Here is a 15,216-nt window from a genome sequence, read left to right on the forward strand (position 1 = left end):
TCTGCACATCTCTCTCTATCTCTATCAAATATTCCTCTCAATTCATCTCCTCTTCACCACCACACAACCGCCGGCATTCATGTTCGTCACCACCACGCTCTTTTGTTACGTCGTCTTTACCTCTCTCTCGCTGTCACACTCTTCACTGTCACGCTCGTCACCATCACCACAGGTCACCTCTCTCTCTGTCTCTGTCTGTCTCTCTATCGCTTCTCCTCTCATCTTTCTATCTTCTCCTCTAATCGGTTTTGTTTTTCTTTACAGATCTGAGAAGGAGCAGTGATAAAACAGAAAAGAGAAGTAGTGGTGTGACAGAGCGGCATCTCCAGTTAAGCGTGGTGCAAAAGCCGGTGGTTTGTTGGTGGTTCGTGGCTGAAGCTCTGTGAAGGTGGCGATGGTGGCTGAAGCTCTGTGAAGGTGGCGATGGTGGCTGAAGCGTCGATTAGGTTTAGATTTAGGTTTAGTTAATCAATTGGTTTAGTTAAGATTATAGTAATATATTTATGTATTATTGGTTTAGTTTTGTAAACCAAAATTTATTGTAAACTAAATTTAATTTATAAATAAAATATATTTTCTGACCAAAAAAAAAATTATTTCATTTTTAATTATATAAGAAATTTTAGTTTATTTTAATTATAATTATTTTTAGTTTATCGAAAGACCTATAATAACACGAATGTAGTGTTAATAGTTAAGCTAGTAATATCATCCAAGTATTGCTATCATAGCTGTACATTTCGTAACGTTCAAAAATGCTATCGTAGGAGGGATACCTATGATGGCTGCCGTATACATAGCATTTATGAATTCGTTATCAAACATCTAATATAGCATATTTCTTGCACTAACAATGCACGCATTTCTTGTCTTGTAGTGTAGTGAAGCGTATTGAACTTGGTCAATTGTCGACCAGTTTAGATTTTCCGTTAACCGTTTGGTTGTTAGGACTGAGTTTTGTTACGAAGAATTTATCATATGATTTCCGACTGTGGGTTATACGATAATGATCCCGACTAGGAGCAGTCATCACCAACTCCAATATCAATGGACAATCCACCAACAACAATCTAGCAAGCCCTAGACACCAGGAATGCATCCAAGATCACAACTCCCACATATGAGATGTCCTCAAGCAGAACACAACATCTTTCGGCCGGGTTTACAACTTACAACGCGTTAGAGTACTTGTCAAATCGACTGGAGATGTTCCGCGAAGGAACCATGCCCAAGCGCCGGGAACACTGCTGCTCCGCCTCCTGCAAAAGAGCCAGAGAAAATGCTAACTCTACAGCAAGGAGTGTTGGTCCTCATACCCTCTATTCATTTGGAGCAAAGTGGAGTAAAAGAAGCCGGAGAACACATGTTCCCGCTACTATTCATCCAAAAGAAAAAGCCAAACCTCTGGGTCCCGGTCCCGGCTTCCAGGTTCCGGATCCCAGGTTCCGGATCTTTGGCTGTTCACCTTACAAGGAGGTCAAACCCAATGACTCCACGAAAAAGCAAGCTCCGACCACCTTACTACCGCTTTCGTGGCAATGTACCTGATATACTTCTAAAGGAAGCTAAGGCCACATGCTTCTCAAGATTTCCAAGGCTACATGTTTCCAGGGGTATGCACCTCTATAAGCTTCTAAAGAAATAGTTCAAAGGTCACGTGCCTTCACGAACCTCAGTGGAAGGCAAGACCACGAGGAAAGCAGGGGAAAATGAGCTAAGCGTTAACCCAAGGGGCAACACACATCAACAAATCCCATCAACATGCCCAGAGGAGACGAGTCATCGAGTGACATCCAGAAAAACGCTGGGAGTGGTTCGCCCAAGCGGGGGCAGAGAACAGCTTGGACGCTTCATTAAATGACATAATAAAACGCTGAGAGTGGCTCACCCAAGTGGGAGTAGAGAGCAGCCAGAAGAAGTCACTAAACGACATCTACAAAGGAGGAGATCCAAGGAATAGGAGCAAAGCAATATATATGGAAGATAAACAGCAGGAATGGATTAACTACGTCATAGTATGCAGTAGAAAACGGTAATCCATGCGAAGAAGCATTCTTAGCCGGGTCAACACCTGCTATCCAAACAATGGGTCCGGCTCCAGAACTGGCCCATCCTGTGTCCAGGTCAATTTCGACTCGGGACGTCTAAGATCGTCTTCGTGCTTCCCAAGGAACAGACTCTGAACCCCTATCCCATTCTCTAAATTCAATAGCTCCAAGAAATATATCGCCACCAAAAAGAAAATTCCACGTTCTTTGCCTTAGTTTATGAAACTTTTATTCTCTCATCCACACTATCACCACGCTAAGATATACCAAAGGCTCTTCTCTGTCTCTGTCTGCTCTCGATCAATGGCTATCATCCTATCCCCACCTTAACTAACATCTAAGAACGTCATCATTAGAGAAAGAATAGGACACGGTCAAAATAGCATCTGATTAATCAGAAAACCAGGTTAATCCAATTTCGTTGCTACCAACCTGGTGGCTTCCTCTCCGTGAAGTTGGCGATGGTGGTGAAAAGGCTTGGTTAAAGTAATATATTAAAGTAGTTTTATTCGGTAAGATTAATATAGAATACTTATGGGTATAAAAGCAAATTGAATAACTAAAAATTATAGAATAAAATAAAAGATGATACAAAAAAAAGTTTATTTAAATAATTAAACAAAATTTTAGATTTAATTATAAATTTTTAATTAAAAGAAATAATCACGCTTAGTAAAATACCCACTAGAACACCATGAGCAAATTGCTAACACCGTAACACAACGAAAATTTATATGGATAAGACCATATGGATGCCGTAATAGCATTAAAATTATCAACATCTAATATAGCAATCTTGCACTACAATGCACGCATCAATGTACTGGTATGCCAAAGACCACTTGAAAAGGTTGTTAGCCGTTTTGGCGAATACAAATAAAATTACCGGATCTATATCACCGACTAACAGATATCAATGACCTAAGCACCCACACAACTCAGCAATGAAGACGCAGCAGGATAGCACATATCCAAGGTGCTAAAAGATACCAACTCCAAAGAGATTCCTCAAGCAGAACACAACATCTTTCGGCCGGGTTTACAACTTACAACGCGTTAGAGTACTTGTCAAATTCGACTGGAGATGTTCTGCGAAAGGAACCATGCCCAAGCGCCGGGAACACTGCTGCTCCGCCTCCTGCAAAAGAGCCAGAATGCTAACTCTACAGCAAGGAGTGTTGGTCCTCATACCCTCTATTCATTTGGAGCAAGGTGGAGTAAAAGAAGCCGGAGAACACATGTTCCTGCTACTATTCATCCAAACGAAAAAGCCAAACCTCTGGGTCCCAGGTCCCGGCTTCCAGGTTCATCCCAGGTTCCGGATCTTTGGCTTTCAACAAGGAGGTCAAACCCAATGACTCCACGAAGCAAGCTCCGACCACCTTACTACCGCTTTTCGTGGCAATGTACCCTGATATACTTCTAAAGGAAGCTAAGGCCACATGCTTCTCAAGATTTCCAAGGCTACATGTTTCCAGGGGTATGCACCTCTATAAGCTTCTAAAGAAATAGTTCAAAGGTCACGTGCCTTCACGAACCTCAGTGGAAGGCAAGACCACGAGGAAAGCAGGGGAAAATGAGCTAAGCGTTAACCCAAGGGGCAACACACATCAACAAATCCCATCAACATGCCCAGAGGAGACGAGTCATCGAGTGACATCCAGAAAAACGCTGGGAGTGGTTCGCCCAAGCGGGGGCAGAGAACAGCTTGGACGCTTCATTAAATGACATAATAAAACGCTGAGAGTGGCTCACCCAAGTGGGAGTAGAGAGCAGCCAGAAGAAGTCACTAAACGACATCTACAGAAGGAGGAGATCCAAGGAATAGGAGCAAAGCAATATATATGGAAGATAAACAGCAGGAATGGATTAACTACGTCATAGTATGCAGTAGAAAACGGTAATCCATGCGAAGAAGCATTCTTAGCCGGGTCAACACCTGCTATCCAAACAATGGGTCCGGCTCCAGAACTGGCCCATCCTGTGTCCAGGTCAATTTCGACTCGGGCCGTCTAAGATCGTGTCAGCCCCTGCTATCCAAGCTCAAGGAAGAATAAGTATTGTTGCTTCCCCTATAACCGCCGGATTTGGATAAATCCTACCGCCTCCGGGTTTTAGTAGGATATATGCCAGAACTTTCGGGCTCCAAAAGGGTGAATCCCACGACCTCCATATTTCTAGAGGTTACGTTTAAGAAACTCTGGGCTTCAGGACGATATTCCTGATAATCTTCAGGACCGCGCGTACCACAAATGTTCTATTACCGCAAAGCTGTCCTATAGATCTTGAAGGCATTTCGAACGGGTCCACATAAGCAACGGGCGCGATCTCAACAAACAGCCCACATCCAATCGACACCGAGAGTAACTCCGGAGGACAGAGTGCGATGTTGTATTAAGTCAATAAAGACTCTGGGTTCGAGACTGAAAAACAAATATTCAATTCCAGGTGCAATATCTATAGATCCTCCCGTGTCAGAGCACTAATTCCTCGAAACCTCCAGGTTCCCAAGTGATATTAAGAGTTTTCAAGGCTCCTAAGACAAATGTTGTAGTATAGTGATTGTCGAACCAGTTCTGAGGGATATCAAGCACTGAGAATGCAAGTACTCACTTAATCTAAGTGCAACCAATGATTTAGATGAGTTTTAAACTACTACTAATACTAGAAAGCAATTACAGAATGATACTTTCTTGACTAAGGGAAAAGAGAACTCATGGGCATAGGGATTAGACCTTGGGTGATCAAGTTTCGAACTAAGGATGGCAAACGATCAATCAAACTATCAACCTTAAGCTTAGACACAATTCTAAGCAAGCTCTATGTCTAGATAAATTCTCATTTGCTAACATATCTCAAACATCAAATGTCTTTGGTTGAATAATATGAAAGCAATCATTACTAACAAGTCTATTGGCTATCTTAACACCTTTAACAACAAATGTCTTTGGTAAAGTATGTTAAAAGCTTAGGAGAGTTGTCTCAGGCATTTCATCAAACACCTTGTGGGTGGAAAATCTCTAAAGATCAACTTTTGAGTGGCCAACTCAGAAGATGCATTATGAATACTCTACTAGCAAGGAACAAGAATGATCTACACTAAAACATCCTAGAACTAACCTAATCACCCTTAATCTCCCTAACCCATGAATTCAAAAGGTGATTACTCACTAATCTCCATGATTCCTCTTAAACCCATATTGGATTTCAGATTAATCATGTAGAGAAATAGATAAGAAATCAACAAGAACACAAGATGAAAGCAATGAAATCTGAATCAAAAGAAGTTTTACTAGTTGTTCTCCAGAAAAGAGATTTTTTGCCTGCTGTGGCTTACAAAAGTACTTAACTTAGGTTTTTGGCAATGTAAAACGTGCATAATGAAATGACCAAAAGGCCCTTGAGAAATCATGAATTCGCCAAACAAATAGACGCGGAGCGACCTCGGCACGTCGCTGCGAGAGGTCGCTCCCGGGTCGTTTCTTCGCGAGCGACCTGGCTGTGTCGCTCCGAAGACGTCGCTCTCGGGTCGTCTCCTCGCGAGCGACCTTGCTGTGTCGCTCTGAAGACGTCGCTCTGGGCTTTGTTGGGTGTCGTCTCGCCATGGAAACGCGAGCGACCTTGGAACGTCGCTCTGGCAAGTCGCTCTGGGAGGGGTGTCTCGCGATAGAAACGCGAGCGACCTCTCTACGTCGCTCTGGCAAGGTCGCTCCGGGATGTGTATCACAGTGACTTCATGTAGTCGCTCCGGGAAGTCGCTCCAAGCAGTGCTCGTCCAAAGATCACTCTAATCACCTCCCTTGAGCTCCAAATGTACCCAAATGTCTCCAGGAACTCCATGTGGTACTCCAATACCTAATAGAGACATATGTATGCAAAATGCAACCTAGACATGGCTAAATCCTAATCTATATGATGAAAATGCACATGAATAAATGGATAAAACAATGTGAATATGCAAGATATCAACTCCCCCAAACTTATTCTTTTACTTGTCCTCAAGTGAACTTTCTAGAACTCATAGGGAGAGAGGTTTGAAGGTGGGAGCTCATAGCCCAAAGAAACACACAAAGCACTCAAATCAACATTTAAATTCAGCATTAGTACACCCTCTCTTATTATACTCTAGCTTCTCTAGGCCTATCTCAACTCTTTTCATCCCTACACTCATCATCATGCATTCACACATGCAAATCAGCCAACTCTCAAGTTCATTAAGCATAGCATCAAGTGAATTCTTGCAAATGGTCAATTGGTCCAAATCATTTGGTTGAGTAAGGGAAGGCTTTTATTCAAGTGGGTCAAGAGGTTCAAAATCCATGATCTTTTAAAGTGGTTTACTCTCAAAACAAGTAGCCTTGACATTGCACATAATATATCTAAGAAATGGACCAACTCATGCATACAATGCTCAATCTCCATTGTTCTACCCTTTTCCCAAACATACAGGTTACACAATCACTTCCCAATGTCAAACCCAACTCCCATCTCTCACCAAAAGATCCCAAGAATACTTTGCACATAAAACTCTTTTTCTTTGAAATCTATAAAGGATTTTCTCAACTTCTAAACAAATCTTAGCTCTAAACAACTTTGCTAGCCCCCCCTTTTTCTTTTTTTTTTTTTTTTTTTTTTTTTTCGGGGGCCAAGACTTTTCATAAACTCGAGCTAGACATTTATCTATTAATTCCAATAAGATAATCCATTTAAACACAAAGAGTTTATTCTTTTCCTTTGAACTTTTCATGCTTCCAAACCATAGTCACCACACTCACCCCCACCTATAGCTAGACAATAGAGTGCCTAATCTAGCAAGAATGAAGACCAAGCATTGTCGTTCCCGATACTCTCAACATTATGCACATGTAAGGCTTTCCGAAAAAGGCCTCACTCATCAAATAATGAAAGCTTAAAAGGAGGAAGGGATTTTGGGAATGGCGTACCACTAGAGTTTGTCAAAAAAAAAATTGGCATAAAGGATGTGACAACTCAAGTGTGTATATCCATGATTCAGTACACAAGGGACCATGAGCAAGATACATTAAGTTCGTTCAGTTCAAATAAGGTTGTAGTTGGCTTCAAAGACTGAGTTTCAGCAATCAACAAGTTTCAGGAAGAGTCTTCAAGGCTCGAAGCATACAAGTGTTTTTGAGAGGTGCATAAGCTACTCAGGTGCAAAGTAATGTTCTTTACAAGGCATTTCAAATCATTGCTCCCAATGCAAGTAAATGCAACCTATATGCTCTAGACTCTCCTAGAAATGCAAATGATGCAAACTAAATGATTTTTTTTTATGCAAATATACATGTATAATGCAATGCATGAGACTCAAAATCATCAAAGCAAACGTGATCAAATACTTGGTACCTCCCCCAAACTTAAATGACACAGTCTCTGTGTTGTCAAGGAGAGAGAGATACCCAAAAAGAGAAAACTAATATGCAAAAACGAAATGGTATATACAAGGGAAAGTAGTGGGTTACCTTCTATGGGGAATGAGTAGAGGGAGATGCTCCCTCCTCGTCGTCCTCAGGTGGTAACTCTTCAAGGTGCTCATCAGCAAGAGTGCCCATCTCTTCAATGTAGAAGGCTTGCCCGAACACAGTTGGTTTCTTCATTTTCTCCTTGATGTCAAAGTGGAGAACATGCCCTTTACCCAAATGGAGATCAATCGTGCCCTCTTTCACCTTAACAATTGCTCCTGCTGTAGCTAAGAATGGCCTTCCAAGAATCAATGGGTCTTGAGCCTCCTCACCCATCTCAAGCACCACAAAATCTGTAGGTATCTCATACCTTCCAATCTTCACAGGTAGGTCCTCTAAGATGCCCACAGGGTACTTCACTGAACGATCAGCTAACACCAGAGAGAGTCTACACTTCTTGTACTGAGTGAATCCAAGCTTCTTTGCAACAGACAAAGGCATCACGCTGACACTAGCTCCCAAATCGCAGAGACATTTCTCAAATACCATAGGTCCAAGAGCACAAGGTAGTGTGAAGCATCCTGGATCCTCTAACTTCTCTGGAACATCAAGCCTCTGGATGATGGCACTGCACTCATGGGTAAGAATCATCATGCTTTCCATTTCCTTCTTCTTTGCAGCTACAACATCTTTCAGGAACTTGTTGTATTGAGGAATCAACATGAAAGCATCGATGATGGGCATTGCAACCTGAGCTTCACTCATTTGCTTCTCAAACAAAGCTTTGTACTTCTCTAGCAGCTGCCTCTTGAATCTACCAGGGAATGGTAGTTTGGGTTCATAGGGAGGAGGAACAAAAGAATTCTCACTTGCTGGAGCAAGAACTTCACCATCTTTCACTGTTTTCTTCTCTTCCCCAACCTTTCCTTTACCTTTGGCTTCCACAATCTTCTCCAAGATTTCATCATTGATTTTCTCATCAACAATCACCACTTCATCATCTAAGTTGATGGCCACCTCCTCACCTAGTTTCTCAGCATCCCTGGTGAGGGTTGTAGGAGGTAACTGCTTACCACTCCTAAGGGTGATAGCTTTGGCCTCCTTGGGGTTTTGGTCAGATTTTCCAGGTAGAGATCCTTGCTGGCGATTCTGGTGAGTGTTCATGGAAGCAAACTGATTCTCTAAATTCTTGACCGTAGAAGCAAGATGTGAGAACTTGTTGTTGAGCTCATTGTAGCTCCCATCAATCTTGGAATGAAGGTTCTTCAACTCATAACCAACATGCTTCTCACTTCTAGTCTGAGACTCCAAGATTTGTTTCAGCAGGGTGTCAATGCTGCTCTCTTGAGGAGCAGAGGAACCAGATGAGGGGTTTTGCTGAGGTTGATAGATGCCTTGCTGGTTGTTTCGAGGCGGATAACCACTATGTTGGTTGTTGGGATAGGATTTCTGTTGGTAGTTGTTGTACTGAAAGTTGGGCTCTTTTTTGTACCAGCTACCATTGTTGTTGATGAAACACAGCTCTTCCTGACCTTCCAAACCCTCAAGCTCATGGACAACAGGTGGTGTCTCTTGGCTTGGGTTACCAACAAAGTGCAGCTGCTCTTGTGTGGCTTTATCAGCAAGGAGGATGTCTATCTTATCCTGTAGAGCTTTCAACTCCTTCCTCGTCTGCTTATCATCTGTTCGACTGCCTCTGTCGTGGTCTCCACTGTAGACTGCATCACTCTTTACCATGTTGTCAACCAGCTCCTCTGCATCTTCCTCAGTTCTCCCCAAGAAGAACCCATTGCTAGCTGTATCCAGTCTGGCCCTGTACTTAGGAAGAGCACCACGGTAGAATGTGCTCAGCAAGCTCTCTTTAGAGAAACCATGGTGTGGGCATTGAGCTTGGTAGCCCTTGAATCTCTCCCAGGCTTCACTGAAGCCTTCCAAGTTCTTCTGTTGAAAGCTGGAAATCTCATTTCTCAGCTTAGCAGTTCTTGAAGTAGAGAAGAACTTCTCCAAGAATGCTCTCTTGCAATCATCCCAAGTGGTGATAGAGTCGCTGGGTAGAGACTTCTCCCACTGACGTGCCTTATCCCCCAAAGAGAAAGGGAATAGCTTGAGCTTTAAGGCATCTTCGGACACACCATTGGTTTTTGACAACCCACAGTAGCTGTCGAACTTGTCCAAGTGATCAAATGGGTCCTCTAGAGCCAAGCCATGATACTTGTTGTTCTCGATCACGTTGAGGAGTCCTGACTTGATCTCAAAGTTGTTGGCTGCCACAGCCGGTGCTCGGATTCCCAGTCTATGACCATGAATGTTGGGCCGGTCATAAGTACCAATGGGTCGAGCTGCCCGCGGTTGGTGTTCTGCCCCTTGCGGTTGATCTTCCATATCAATATCGAATCTCTGCAAGTGGGCTTGTTGTTCTTCTTCTCTTCTAGCTCTAGCACACTCCCTCTCAGAAGCTCTGATGTCTGCTACTATTGGAACTAGGTTTGATGGACCCTGCTCCTCAAGTTCATACACCTGAAAGTGAAAGGTAGGTGAAGAAGAAGAATCAGTAACAAAACAAAATTAAAATGACTTAGTCTCAAGCAAGTGACTAAATCTCAATGTTTAAATCTACTCAGAATTTGGCAACGGCGCCAATTTGATGTTAGGAGTTTTCAAGGCTCCTAAGACAAATGTTGTAGTATAGTGAATGTCGAACCAGTTCTGAGGGATATCAAGCACTGAGAATGCAAGTACTCACTTAATCTAAGTGCAACCAATGATTTAGATGAGTTTTAAACTACTACTAATACTAGAAAGCAATTACAGAAGATACTTTCTTGACTAAGGGAAAAGAGAACTCATGGGCATAGGGATTAGACCTTGGGTGATCAAGTTTCGAACTAAGGATGGCAAACGATCAATCAAACTATCAACCTTAAGCCTAGACACAATTCTAAGCAAGCTCTATGTCTAGATAAATGCTCATTTGCTAACATATCTCAAACATCAAATGTCTTTGGTTGAATAATATGAAAGCAATCATTACTAACAAGTCTATTGGCTATCTTAACACCTTTAACAACAAATGTCTTTGGTAAAGTATGTTAAAAGCTTAGGAGAGTTGTCTCAGGCATTTCATCAAACACCTTGTGGGTGGGAAATGTCTAAAGATCAACTTTTGAGTGGCCAACTCAGAAGATGCATTATGAATACTCTACTAGCAAGGAACAAGAATGATCTACACTAAAACATCCTAGAACTAACCTAATCACCCTTAATCTCCCTAACCCATGAATTCAAAAGGTGATTACTCACTAATCTCCATGATTCCTCTTAAACCCATATTGGATTTCAGATTAATCATGTAGAGAAATAGATAAGAAATCAACAAGAACACAAGATGAAAGCAATGAAATCTGAATCAAAAGAAGTTTTACTAGTTGTTCTCCAGAAAAGAGATTTTTTGCCTGCTGTGGCTTACAAATGTACTTAACTTAGGTTTTTGGCAATGTAAAACGTGCATAATGAAATGACCAAAAGACCCTTGAGAAATCATGAATTCGCCAAACAAATAGACGCGGAGCGACCTCGGCACGTCGCTGCGAGAGGTCGCTCCCGGGTCGTTTCTTCGCGAGCGACCTGGCTGTGTCGCTCCGAAGACGTCGCTCTGGCAAGTCGCTCTGGGAGGGGTGTCTCGCGATAGAAACGCGAGCGACCTCTCTACGTCGCTCTGGCAAGGTCGCTCCGGGATGTGTGTCACAGCGACTTCATGTAGTCGCTCCGGGAAGTCGCTCCAAGCAGTGCTCGTCCAAAGATCACTCTAATCACCTCCCTTGAGCTCCAAATGTACCCAAATGTCTCCAGGAACTCCATGTGGTACTCCAATACCTAATAGAGACATATGTATGCAAAATGCAACCTAGACATGGCTAAATCCTAATCTATATGATGAAAATACACATGAATAAATGGATAAAACAATGTGAATATGCAAAATATCAACTCCCCCAAACTTATTCTTTTACTTGTCCTCAAGTGAACTTTCTAGAACTCATAAGGAGAGAGGTTTGAAGGTGGGAGCTCATAGCCAAAAGAAACACACAAAACACTCAAATCAACATTTAAATTCAACATTAGTACACCCTCTCTTATTATACTCTAGCTTCTCTAGGCCTATCTCAACTCTTTTCATCCCTACACTCATCATCATGCATTCACACATGCAAATCAGCCAACTCTCAAGTTCATTAAGCATAGCATCAAGTGAATTCTTGCAAATGGTCAATTGGTCCAAATCATTTGGTTGAGTAAGGGAAGGCTTTTATTCAAGTGGGTCAGGAGGTTCAAAATCCATGATCTTTTAAAGTGGTTTACTCTCAAAACAAGTAGCCTTGACATTGCACATAATATATCTAAGAAATGGACCAACTCATGCATACAATGCTCAATCTCCATTGTTCTACTCTTTTCCCAAACATACAGGTTACACAATCACTTCCCAATGTCAAACCCAACTCCCATCTCTCACCAAAAGATCCCAAGAATACTTTGCACATAAAACTCTTTTTCTTTGAAATCTATAAAGGATTTTCTCAACTTCTAAACAAATCTTAGCTCTAAACAACTTTGCTAGCCCCCCCTTTTTCTTTTTTTTTCTCTTTTTGTTTTTTTTTTCGGGGGCAAAGACTTTTCATAAACTCGAGCTAGACATTTATCTATTAATTCCAATAAGATAATCCATTTAAACACAAAGAGTTTATTCTTTTCCTTTGAACTTTTCATGCTTCCAAACCATAGTCACCACACTCACCCCCACCTATAGCTAGACAATAGAGTACCTAATCTAGCAAGAATGAAGACCAAGCATTGTCGTTCCCGATACTCTCAACATTATGCACATGTAAGGCTTTCCGAAAAAGGCCTCACTCATCAAATAATGAAAGCTTAAAAGGAGGAAGGGATTTTGGGAATGGCGTACCACTAGAGTTTGTCAAAAAAAAAATTGGCATAAAGGATGTGACAACTCAAGTGTGTATATCCATGATTCAGTACACAAGGGACCATGAGCAAGATACATTAAGTTTGTTCAGTTCAAATAAGGTTGTAGTTGGCTTCAAAGACTGAGTTTCAGCAATCAACAAGTTTCAGGAAGAGTCTTCAAGGCTCGAAGCATACAAGTGTTTTTGAGAGGTGCATAAGCTACTCAGGTGCAAAGTAATGTTCTTTACAAGGCATTTCAAATCATTGCTCCCAATGCAAGTAAATGCAACCTATATGCTCTAGACTCTCCTAGAAATGCAAATGATGCAAACTAAATGATTTTTTTTATGCAAATATACATGTATAATGCAATGCATGAGACTCAAAATCATCAAAGCAAACGTGATCAAATACTTGGTACCTCCCCCAAACTTAAATGACACAGTCTCTGTGTTGTCAAGGAGAGAGAGATACCCAAAAAGAGAAAACTAATATGCAAAAACGAAATGGTATATACAAGGGAAAGTAGTGGGTTACCTTCTATGGGGAATGAGTAGAGGGAGATGCTCCCTCCTCGTCGTCCTCAGGTGGTAACTCTTCAAGGTGCTCATCAGCAAGAGTGCCCATCTCTTCAACGTAGAAGGCTTGCCCGAACACAGTTGGTTTCTTCATTTTCTCCTTGATGTCAAAGTGGAGAACATGCCCTTTACCCAAATGGAGATCAATCGTGCCCTCTTTCACCTTAACAATTGCTCCTGCTGTAGCTAAGAATGGCCTTCCAAGAATCAATGGGTCTTGAGCCTACTCACCCATCTCAAGCACCACAAAATCTGTAGGTATCTCATACCTTCCAATCTTCACAGGTAGGTCCTCTAAGATGCCCACAGGGTACTTCACTGAACGATCAGCTAACACCAGAGAGAGTCTACACTTCTTGTACTGAGTGAATCCAAGCTTCTTTGCAACAGACAAAGGCATCACGCTGACACTAGCTCCCAAATCGCAGAGACATTTCTCAAATACCATAGGTCCAAGAGCACAAGGTAGTGTGAAGCATCCTGGATCCTCTAACTTCTCTGGAATATCAAGCCTCTGGATGATGGCACTGCACTCATGGGTAAGAATCATCATGCTTTCCATTTCCTTCTTCATTGCAGCTACAACTTATTTCAGGAACTTGTTGTATTGAGGAATCAACATGAAAGCATCGATGATGGGCATTGCAACCTGAGCTTCACTCATTTGCTTCTCAAACAAAGCTTTGTACTTCTCTAGCAGCTGCCTCTTGAATCTACCAGGGAATGGTAGTTTGGGTTCATAGGGAGGAGGAACAAAAGAATTCTCACTTGCTGGAGCAAGAACTTCACCATCTTTCACTGTTTTCTTCTCTTCCCCCACCTTTCCTTTACCTTTGGCTTCCACAATCTTCTCCAAGATTTCATCATTGATTTTCTCATCAACAATCACCACTTCATCATCTAAGTTGATGGCCACCTCCTCACCTAGTTTCTCAGCATCCCTGGTGAGGGTTGTAGGAGGTAACTGCTTACCACTCCTAAGGGTGATAGCTTTGGCCTCCTTGGGGTTTTGGTCAGATTTTCCAGGTAGAGATCCTTGCTGGCGATTCTGGTGAGTGTTCATGGAAGTAAACTGATTCTCTAAATTCTTGACCGTAGAAGCAAGATGTGAGAACTTGTTGTTGAGCTCATTGTAGCTCCCATCAATCTTGGAATGAAGGTTCTTCAACTCATAACCAACATGCTTCTCACTTCTAGTCTGAGACTCCAAGATTTGTTTCAGCAGGGTGTCAGTGCTGCTCTCTTGAGGAGCAGAGGAACCAGATGAGGGGTTTTGCTGAGGTTGATAGCTGCCTTGCTGGTTGTTTCGAGGCGGATAACCGCTATGTTGGTTGTTGGGATAGGATTTCTGTTGGTAGTTGTTGTACTGAAAGTTGGGCTCTTTTTTGTACCAGCTACCATTGTTGTTGATGAAACACAGCTCTTCCTGACCTTCCAAACCCTCAAGCTCATGGACAACAGGTGGTGTCTCTTGGCTTGGGTTACCAACAAAGTGCAGCTGCTCTTGTGTGGCTTTATCAGCAAGGAGGATGTCTATCTTATCCTGTAGAGCTTTCAACTCCTTCCTCGTCTGCTTATCATCTGTTCGACTGCCTCTGTCGTGGTCTCCACTGTAGACTGCATCACTCTTTACCATGTTGTCAACCAGCTCCTCTGCATCTTCCTCAGTTCTCCCCAAGAAGAACCCATTGCTAGCTGTATCCAGTCTGGCCCTGTACTTAGGAAGAGCACCACAGTAGAATGTGCTCAGCAAGCTCTCTTTAGAGAAACCATGGTGTGGGGATTGAGCTTGGTAGCCCTTGAATCTCTCCCAGGCTTCACTGAAGCCTTCCAAGTTCTTCTGTTGAAAGCTGGAAATCTCATTTCTCAGCTTAGCAGTTCTTGAAGTAGAGAAGAACTTCTCCAAGAATGCTCTCTTGCAATCATCCCAAGTGGTGATAGAGTCGCTGGGTAGAGACTTCTCCCACTGACGTGCCTTATCCCCCAAAGAGAAAGGGAATAGCTTGAGCTTTAAGGCATCTTCGGACACACCATTGGTTTTTGACAACCCACAGTAGTTGTCGAACTTGTCCAAGTGATCAAATGGGTCCTCTAGAGCCAAGCCATGATACTTGTTGTTCTCGATCACGTTGAGGAGTCCTGACTTGATTTCAAAGTTGTTGGCTGCCACAGCCGGTGCTCGGATTCCCAGTCTATGACCAT

The 15,216-nt window shown here is 42.4% G+C and overlaps 2 non-coding genes across 2 annotated transcripts; both read left to right on the forward strand.

Moving 5' to 3' along the window:
• The first annotated feature begins 9,338 nt into the window (after window positions 1–9,338).
• On the forward strand, window positions 9,339–9,445 carry LOC125597351. Its single transcript, XR_007331664.1, has one exon. It is a non-coding gene; the product is annotated as a small nucleolar RNA R71 (small nucleolar RNA).
• Window positions 9,446–14,780: 5,335 nt separating this feature from the next.
• LOC125597352 lies at window positions 14,781–14,887 on the forward strand. Its single transcript, XR_007331665.1, has one exon. It is a non-coding gene; the product is annotated as a small nucleolar RNA R71 (small nucleolar RNA).
• Window positions 14,888–15,216: the final 329 nt, after the last annotated feature.

The sequence above is a fragment of the Brassica napus genome, unplaced genomic scaffold (genome assembly GCF_020379485.1).
Source record: "Brassica napus cultivar Da-Ae unplaced genomic scaffold, Da-Ae ScsIHWf_1435;HRSCAF=2024, whole genome shotgun sequence".
Classification (NCBI taxonomy): Eukaryota; Viridiplantae; Streptophyta; class Magnoliopsida; order Brassicales; family Brassicaceae; genus Brassica; species Brassica napus.